Consider the following 9,456-nt stretch of genomic DNA (forward strand, 5'->3'; position numbering starts at 1 on the left):
TATTCTTTTCTTCTAGTTCTCATGACTTTGAAAGCATCCGCCCCCAATCAAATTTCATCTGGTATGTATTCTAGATAAATAAATTTCTAAACAATTGATAGAAGAATTTTCGGTTGTTGTGACTTTGTTAAAGGTGTTTACTTTGCTGTGAATTGGAAAAATGTTTACTTTGTTGTGATGTTTCTGTATCTTCTTGTTCATTTTTTTTAGGTGAATTTCTTTAGTTGAGTTTTATTTTTGTGTGGCCGGGTCTTTAGCTCAAATTGGAAGAGCACTTGAGAAATTCAAGATGAACTTAAATATCTCAAGATGATGGTGGTTCAAATCCACCAAGACCCATTGATATTTAAACCATAGAATTGTAACTCTGTAACACTATTTCACTGTACAAAAAAAAATCACAGAAGTATCATATCATTGATCATGAGAATTAGAGAATTAGTTTTTTACAAAATACTTAGTGTCCATATTGACATCGTCACAAAATGACTCTTGCACACTACAAAATTTACATCTTCTCACAAAAATATGTCGATTAATTGTATTTGTTCTGAGGTCTCATTTGTTATTTCTTCTTCTTTAAGTATAAGGAGTCCATAAATCTTCTTCCAATCACCATTCACCAATCAATCTATTCTTGCCGCAAGCTTCTTTGCTATGTTGTAGTCATCACCATTTTCAGTTTGCGAGAGCACTCGATTGGTTGTTGTTGTTGTACCTATAAGATATTCAAATTTGAAGTAACAAGCATCGCCTAACTAATAGCCGGTGTCAATAAAAAGGCTATATAGAATTATAAACTTGTCAAGGGTCTCACCTCTTTACTGACTCTTGATGTTGTGGCGGGTTGTTTACAATCTAATGCACTTGTTTTTTTCTTTCTCTTCTGCTTGGGTCACTTCCACCCGGTTTTGATTCTCTTCGATGGTCAACCTCTAGAACCTGTGGATACGGGATCGTGTACTGTTACGGTGGGCGTCATGCCTTCAACTTGATATCCATCTTGAACTTTTTGCTGCGAAGAACCCGTAACATTATCTAAAGATGACAACTTCTCAGCTGCTTCTTTCAAAATCTGTTTTACAAGTATATACTTGTCTTTGGATGTACAACCTTCCTCAGCAAGTTTGATACAGCCCACACATAAGTCACTAAAGCATGATTATCCTCGTTTACTCTAGTAGAATTTTCATAAACGATATCCAAAGATTTTGCATCCTTACTCCAACGTTTCAGTACATAGTGAGGTGGGATCTCATACACACCTTTTGCAAATAGAACAACCATTGCGTTAATGCATTACGAGAAAACCTTTGAACTTCATGATAGATGACAAATACAAGAAACGTTGGTTTTTGAGTCATCCCACACAACTGTGTATTCCTTTGTTCTCTTTTTACCGTTTAGCTTCACTACCAACTCTTGCACTATATGTATTTCCTTTTCCCCATCTAGCTGGACTGTACCTCTATTACACCTAAGGAATTAAGTAATATTTCCTCTTGGAATTTCTTGAATATTCCAAATGTGTATATAGATGCCATATGAGCTTCATAAGGCGACGTTGTCTTCAAATATGGGGATTTTTGGCGAGTCTCAAAATCCGCTTTCTCTTCATCATTGTATCTTTTTTGTAGAGCTAAATTGTATTGATCTACAAACTCCTTCAAACAAGTCTTACGGTTTACATAATCATCGAAGAAAGAATTTATGCTTTCACTTCGTTGAGACGTTGACATTCCTGCAAAAAAAGTATTATTCAAGCACACCGGAACCCACTGTGTACGACATTTGAACAATGCTAAAAGCCATTCATGATCACCAAGCTCATATGTTTCAATCAGTTTTTTCCACCGTCTTTCGAACTTCGTCGATTTGTCAATGAATCATAAATGCACTTGTTAAACTCATACATGAAGGTCGGATTGGCTACACAAACACGCCCAATTTCTCGGTACTTTCTTGAGAATATGCCACAAGCAAAACGATGGCGTGTTGTTTTGGAAAAACTTCTTTGATTCTTTGCTTTCATCGCCTGGTCTTGATCCGTGATAATGGCTTTAGGAGCTCTTCCTTCCATTGCAATCAACCATGTTTTAAAGACCCAAAAAAAAGATGGTATAGTCTCATCCGTTAGTAAAGCACATCCAAGCAACACTGATTGCCCGTGGTGGTTAACTCCTACGAATGGGGCAAATTTCATGGAATATTTGTTAGTCAAGTATGTAGTGTCAAAAGTAACAACGTCACCAAAGTGTGCATAAGCCATCCTTGACTTGGCATCTTTCCAGAAAACATTCCTCAAGTGTCTCCCTTCATCTAGCTCCATAGCATAAAAAAAGCGAGGATTTGAAACTTGTGTACGAAGAAAAAATTCATAAATGATCTGCGCATCCCCAGTTGACATTGATTCTCTCTTTTCTTTGTCACGAAAATTTCTAAGATCCTTATCCGTGAAAGTCAGATTTTTCACTCCACCCGATTGCTTCACCATTGTTGCCATGATCTTCGGAACACCTACTCCTACTGATGAGAGAGTTCTAATTATGTTCTTTTCCGGTGTGTTAATCTTCTTTTGTGATCTGAAAAAGCGTGAACTATCCGGTTCCACTTCATGATTATGCTCTTTAACAATGTCAAGCAAAATCCACTTTCCATTAGTGATTCTCTTCACCTTCATCATTGCCTTACAATCTGTCCTTGTGTTCGGTCGTGGGTTTTCAACTCCTTTTGCAGCACGTTTTTTGCCTTCTTTAGAACACACATAAGTCCTACCAACCATTCTAAGATTGTTAAAGGTAAAGTCGCTAATGAAAAACAAGAAGATGAGAAATCTTGAAGACTACACCAAAGAGTTTTGGGATGATACTTTGGGACTTACTTATGTGTGTTGTGCTTGCGAAGGTTTCTTTTGCAACTATAAGAAAGCACAGACTCATCTTAGAAAGGATCATTCTAAGATTGTTAAAGAAATCATGACTAGAAAGTAGGATTATCATCTCTACTTTCTTAAGTTCGATTGTAGGATGACTAATATGTTATCTTATGTATGTTAGGTTTGAAGCCTGTCGATATAGTGTCTTTGTGCTCCTCCTTTCAATGATCTAACTCTTAGGGAGGCTTAGCTTGTAAGGTTTAACCTTTTGCAATAATATCAGGTGGGGGTATACCTTAACCCCAGCTTACTTTTTCAAAAAAAAAAAAAAAGTCCTACCAATCACATCATTGTTCAGTTTCAAATGCTTCATGTGTTGTCTACGAATACTAAAGCCAATAATCTTCGCATAGTCATTGTAACATTTATAAGTTTCTTCTTCAGATTCAAATTCCAAACCAACATAGGGATCTACTATTGCATTCTCATTTTCAGCGAACTCCTTGTCAATTTCACCGTCAGCTTCTTCCATGTAAACATTAGTCTCTTCATTTCTAATGTTGTCATTGAAGATGGACTTCTCCGCAACCACGTTTCCATCAATGTATATTGCATCATCCATTATTGTTTGTTCAAAACTCAAGTGTCTTGGACTATCCATGGCGTCGATGTAATCCATATACTCTGTCCAATATAGATAAGATTAAAAAAATTTAGTAAATTATCTAAATTCTATTTCATTGATGATAAACTGAAAATAAACTTGCTAACTAGATACCTGATAAGCAAAACATTGATTCAAAACAATAAAGTACATCATTGCTAACATTTTTTTTGCTCAACCAAAACAAGAACAATGACTGCAATAAATTGTTCCTAATTAAATATGACTCAATCTCGATGAAATTCAATGGGGACACTCAAGGCTAGGAGAAACGGAGGAAAACCCAAACAATTATCAAATAAAAATGAGAGTGCCATCATCCAAGTTAAAGCCTCATGGTAGTAGCTACTAATTTGAAATATTTGATGACTGAAATGTTCAATCTTTTTATCTTTGTAAGTGGTGCTTGCTTGCTGGGGTTATTTTGATATCCACTGCGCTACGTGAAACTACCATTTCAATTTTTCTATAATGTATACCAGCGAAAATGAAGGGGGAGAAGAAGCAGACAAAGTATACAAATTACCTTTTTCCATCAGTTTGTCTCGTTTCCCGCCACTGGCTAAAACCCTCACGCTTTCTTTTTGAGTTTTTTTTTTGTTTCAAACTTTCTTTATGAGTTTCACTAATTAAAATTGTAAACGTATGGAATAAGTCAACACGTATTTTATTTCGACATTTAGCGGGTGAGAATGGTCAGGACGCTAGCAATTCTCATGGTAAAGACTTTAAATGAAATACTAATTATTTGCACCCCGATTTTTTATTCAAAACACACCCAAACTACATGTGGCTAGGTCACATGGGTGGTGGGAGTTTTAGTTGTTTGAAATTGAATTAACTAGTATAGTGCCATTCCAGTGGGCGTTAGCGGAGTGTAGTGGGGCGTGAGCGGAGCAGTGCTTTAGATCAAATATCAACAAAAATGAAGACCGTCCCATAATAACAAGTTAACCAAAAACTACAGCTATGCAGATCTAATAACTACAGCTAAATAAATATTTCTGAATTTACATTATAATAACAAACACACAGAAATGCCAGTTTCGAAGGCAATAATAAGTTCATATAAAAAAAAACATTGTAACTCCACTGAAAAACGCATTAGTAGCATATTTATGACCTGCGCTAGAAACTCTGGCAGTACTCAAACTCAATACCTCTAAAATGTCATTCATTTTCTTACTATACAAAAAAAAATGTCCCAATCTTCATCAAGATTCAAGAAATATGTTAAACGTTTCTTACTTCTTATATACTCTTTTCCACAATGCGACATTTTCACACTTCTGCAGTATTACCATATCCTAATAATACCAACTCCAGCCACTTTTGTATCAAGGGTTCAACCAGTCTAATCCTAGAACTAAGAGACCAAAAATAACCATTCTAATGTTTTTTAGATAATTACAACTTGCTCCAACCAAAAAAACACTAACACTATTACTTTGGCCAACACTCAAAACAAACATTCTCGCGCATTCTTCAAAATAAAATAGTAAAACTATTCACATCATGAGATAATGCATTCTCAACTTCCTAAAATTATGGGTTCAAGATCAAAATTATGGGTTCTCTACTATGACTCAAGTTTATAAACTATAAGCATACAAAGATCAAAAGACCATTTAACTAAACAAACTAACATCAACCCATAATTTTTAGTACCATAAATTTCATAGTAATACTAGACCCTTCATCAGTAAGAACTTCAGTAAGTAAAGAATGTTTTGCCCTTCATTTGCGCAAGAGAATCCCAACAATATAATATTAGTCAACAATATCAACTTATCAGCCCCAATCCGGTGCCCGTTGTACAACACCAATGAAAAGTAAAAATAATAAATCCCCAAAACAGTAGTGGGGTATCGAGAAAGATGATGGGGGCTGTGAGGTATCGAGAGAGAGATGGGGGGAGGACAAGAGAGAAATTTTGAGCAGAGATAAGAATCGTAGCAGAGACGAGAGAGAGAGAGAGAGGAGAGGAGACGAAGGGCATCAAGAGAGAGAGAGATGAGGGGGGGCGCAAGAGAGAATGAAGGCAGACAAATAGAAACCAACCAAATAACATTTTGGGTCACCCCCCTTAGCCCAGAACGTTCGCTCCACTCACTTGATTACATTTTTGGTAGCATTCAATGTATTTAAGTCACTCAATAGTTAACACCCAATTAATTTACAACAATCAAAAAGTTTTTTGGTATATTTTATTTCTAAAGGTTTAAAGTTTGGTGTTTCTCATTTCTCAAGGTACATACAAAATATAAGAACGATACAATCATACAAAGCGCCTCCGGAAATATGATTAGGTGACAATGTGACATATATCATATACGCAAGCAACCTTGTTCCTTGCCTGCTAGTGCTAGCAGTTCTATATGAAGCAAAATATCAAGATATGGACATTTTTCTTTTACTATTATCTGGTCAGAGCATGTGTTTTCTACTGATTAGTAGTGATTTTCCTTCTGTTCCAAGGAAAAAAAAAATGGAATTATTATTAGGTAGGGCATTATGGTGCTGATGTCTCAATTCTTAGTAAGAACATGACCACCCAGAGGAGAAAATGTGGTTCTTATTAACTTATATATACTAGCAAAATGCACGTGATTGACAAACAAATTTATTACGGAATATATATATATGAAAATTAGTAAAATATGTGAATTTGGGTGATGCAAGTATTGGTTAGTGTAACATGCATGCATATGGACTTCTTTAAAGTTTGTTTGACGACCATTCCTTTTTTGCTTTGAGGGGCCGGGTGAGGGCAATACAATGAAGCATTGCTATAATGTATATACCAAGAAGAACCTCCAGTTATGAGTACTATTCTCGGCATCGAAAGTAAAAAAAAAAAAAAACAAATTATATACTAACATATTTTAGTCTGGAAATAGGTCCCTTCTTCATAATTCTATACTAACATATACTTTTAAGTTAGACTGTTTTTTTCCATCCTCTAAAATGATGATGTACAATCTAACACTATATACAAACTAATTGGTGGCTGAAATAAGAAACTAAATACAATCAAACATAATTCGAAAAGGATTGAAAAATGGTGAATGAATAAATTGTCTGTAACAAACAGTTCAAGACAATTAGAAAACAATAAGAATAATAGGCAATATCTACCAGCACGGTCATCACATGAATTAAGATGATAAAATCCCTATAGAGTAGATAGATAACAGGACGAATAGGGAAAAAATATTAAACATAGCACGTATAATGGCTTGAATTTATAGCCAACACTCATCACCATGAACATAGAAAAAGGGTGAACGCATGTAAACTCCCGTTATCAGTTGCAAGGCTAAAGGAAATATCATAGCAAATAGGGAATTTGAAATGAAGTGCTCAATATTTTCGTACAAACACATGCATAAACTTGATAGGCGTTAGAGGACCGAAACACTTATTTACATTGATGAACAATTCAATTGAATACTAAGCGTATGGAAAATTGAGACGTATGGAATACAAAGGAACTGTCACACCCAATTTTCGGCTGAATTGGAAAAATATTATTTGTTCCCGACTCTTCGATCTCAGAGGTGTGGCGACTCTCAACTCCTAAAACCCATAAAGCAGTTTAAATATCACGGATAATAAAAATCCAATAAAAATTTTAACTTAAACAAAAAGTCTTCTTCATTACAAAAATTTATAAATGAAAATACAAATAACTTTGTCTCATTTGAAACTCTATATCACCTCGAGGGAAAACAAAACATATCCCGAGATGCAACGCTTAACGCAAAACCACAAAAGAACCAATCTTCTTCAACACTAAACCTGTCAAGACTTATCAACTGTGTTCATTTAATGAACACACCCGATAGGCAAACATGCAAATCGATTGACATTATAAAAATCTTTGGTGTGAGTAGCCCTAAAATACAACATATAATTATACATATATATACACAATCCATACGGCAGTTAGTTCCTCCATCGAGGCGCCTTAACTTTCAACAACTAATACAACATCCTTAAGTACAATAATCTAGGTAGGTAGTTCCTCCACGAGGCGCCTTAGGTTCTAACTAAACTATAACCAGCCAAGCATATACAATCATCTATCTAAAGATACATCATTAACCAATACATTACCATAATTATATTAATTAAGGCTTTCTTTGCGTGTCCCTAAAATCACGTCGTATCTATGTCTTACCTAGTTTCCCTGGCTACCACAATCGCTACCCAACGCCGAACATGTACATCCACATGCCTCCCCTTACATAATGTACCACTCCGTGCGTAACTACCCTGAGCGGGATGCCGCACACCAGGTAAATCCTCACACGGAAGCCATTATGTAAGTAATGCCACTATTCGGCATAAAATATCGCGCATCATCGTTCTATTTTGCGAACGGAATAATCAAGCCACTATTCAGCTACGCCAGGAGGGCCATTCAGCTTTACTGAAACGCTAGGAGGGCCAATCACATTACTTACGCCCGAAGGCCATTCAGATTAACTGAAACGCCAGAAGGGCCAATCACATTACTTATGCCCGAAGGCCATTCAGATTAACTGAAACGCCAGAAGGGCCAATCACATGAGTTGTGGTAGCTAGGTTCTAGGATTTTCGTTACGTAATTTATTCAAGTGTCATACATCTATGACTCATAATCATTCCACTATATCACGTGCAGGTCAATTACCTTATTGCACTAAGCCACAATATTCAGAAAACATCTCAATTATATCTCATAACTACTTTCATTCTGTCACGTGCCAATATACTATTGCACTAAGCCATAATCTCGTGGGAAAATATCCACACATATTATACTATCTCATAGTAGCATCTCACATATAAAATAATGGAGCGTTTATATAAATCTATGTCTCCAAAACTATTGCATTCAATATATATATCCCACATATTACATAGTGTCACAATATCCACGTCAAATCTTAATTAGATAAATGACAACCAAATTTATACAAGCTTTCACAGCATTTTAGCATTGGATTTGTCCATACAATTTACAACATAAAATGTAGCACAATTAAACAGTTCACAGTCCACAATCAAAGCCCAATATATATATATATATAGGTTTTACACACTACTCACGTCAAATCATAATTAGATAATGACAAACAATGTTATATAATGTTCGACAATATTTTATTACTATATTTGTCCATATTCTTAAATATGATAAAAACTGGAAAAAAAGTCAACATTCTACAGTCAACGGTCAAAGTCAAAGTCAAAGTCAACATGTCATGGTCAAAGTCAACGGTCAATGGTCAAAGTCAACACATCATAGTCGAAGTCAACATGTAATGGTCAAAGTCAACATGCCATGGTCAAAGTCAAACTGTCGTTTCCATGTTCGACAGGTTCAGGGTCATAGCCATGGTTCATGGCTAAGGGCAAAGGTGCATGGCTCATGGGCTCATGACCAAGGTCATAGTTCGGACCCAACTGGCCAAGCCCAAACCTTAGAACCCGAAAGTCTAAAACCAACTCATTTATTCCACCTGACCCAATTGGGATCTATATTAAGTCCTATGGACTGGCCCCAAGCAATATTAGAAACTGGCCCAAAACAGTTAAGTGGTTCGGTCCAAAAATTGAACTGAAACCGGCCCAAAAACTTTAAATTAAACTGGTCCATAAATTAAACAAAACAAATAGAAAAGGGCCCAAACAAAACCAAAAAGAACTGGCCCAAAACTTAACATAAAAACCGGCCCAAACTAAAATAGATTTTTGGGCCCAACCAAACAAATTAGACCGGCCCAAAAACTGAAACCGACCCAGGCCCAAGCCCAAGCCGTCATCTTCTCCAACTGTTTCTCTCCTCCACCACCAGCACCAAACCGACCACCACACCTTCTACACGACCACCCAATTAAACTAAGCGGTTTTACTCCAAATGAAAAAC

At 36.0% G+C, this 9,456-nt stretch overlaps 1 pseudogene; it reads right to left on the bottom strand.

Moving 5' to 3' along the window:
- Positions 1 to 626: 626 nt before the first annotated feature.
- LOC147503249 (protein FAR-RED IMPAIRED RESPONSE 1-like) lies at positions 627 to 3,497 on the bottom strand (annotated as a pseudogene).
- Between the last annotated feature and the right edge of the window lie 5,959 nt (positions 3,498 to 9,456).

Source organism: Coptis chinensis, chromosome 4, assembly GCF_015680905.1.
Source record: "Coptis chinensis isolate HL-2020 chromosome 4, ASM1568090v1, whole genome shotgun sequence".
Lineage (NCBI taxonomy): Eukaryota > Viridiplantae > Streptophyta > Magnoliopsida > Ranunculales > Ranunculaceae > Coptis > Coptis chinensis.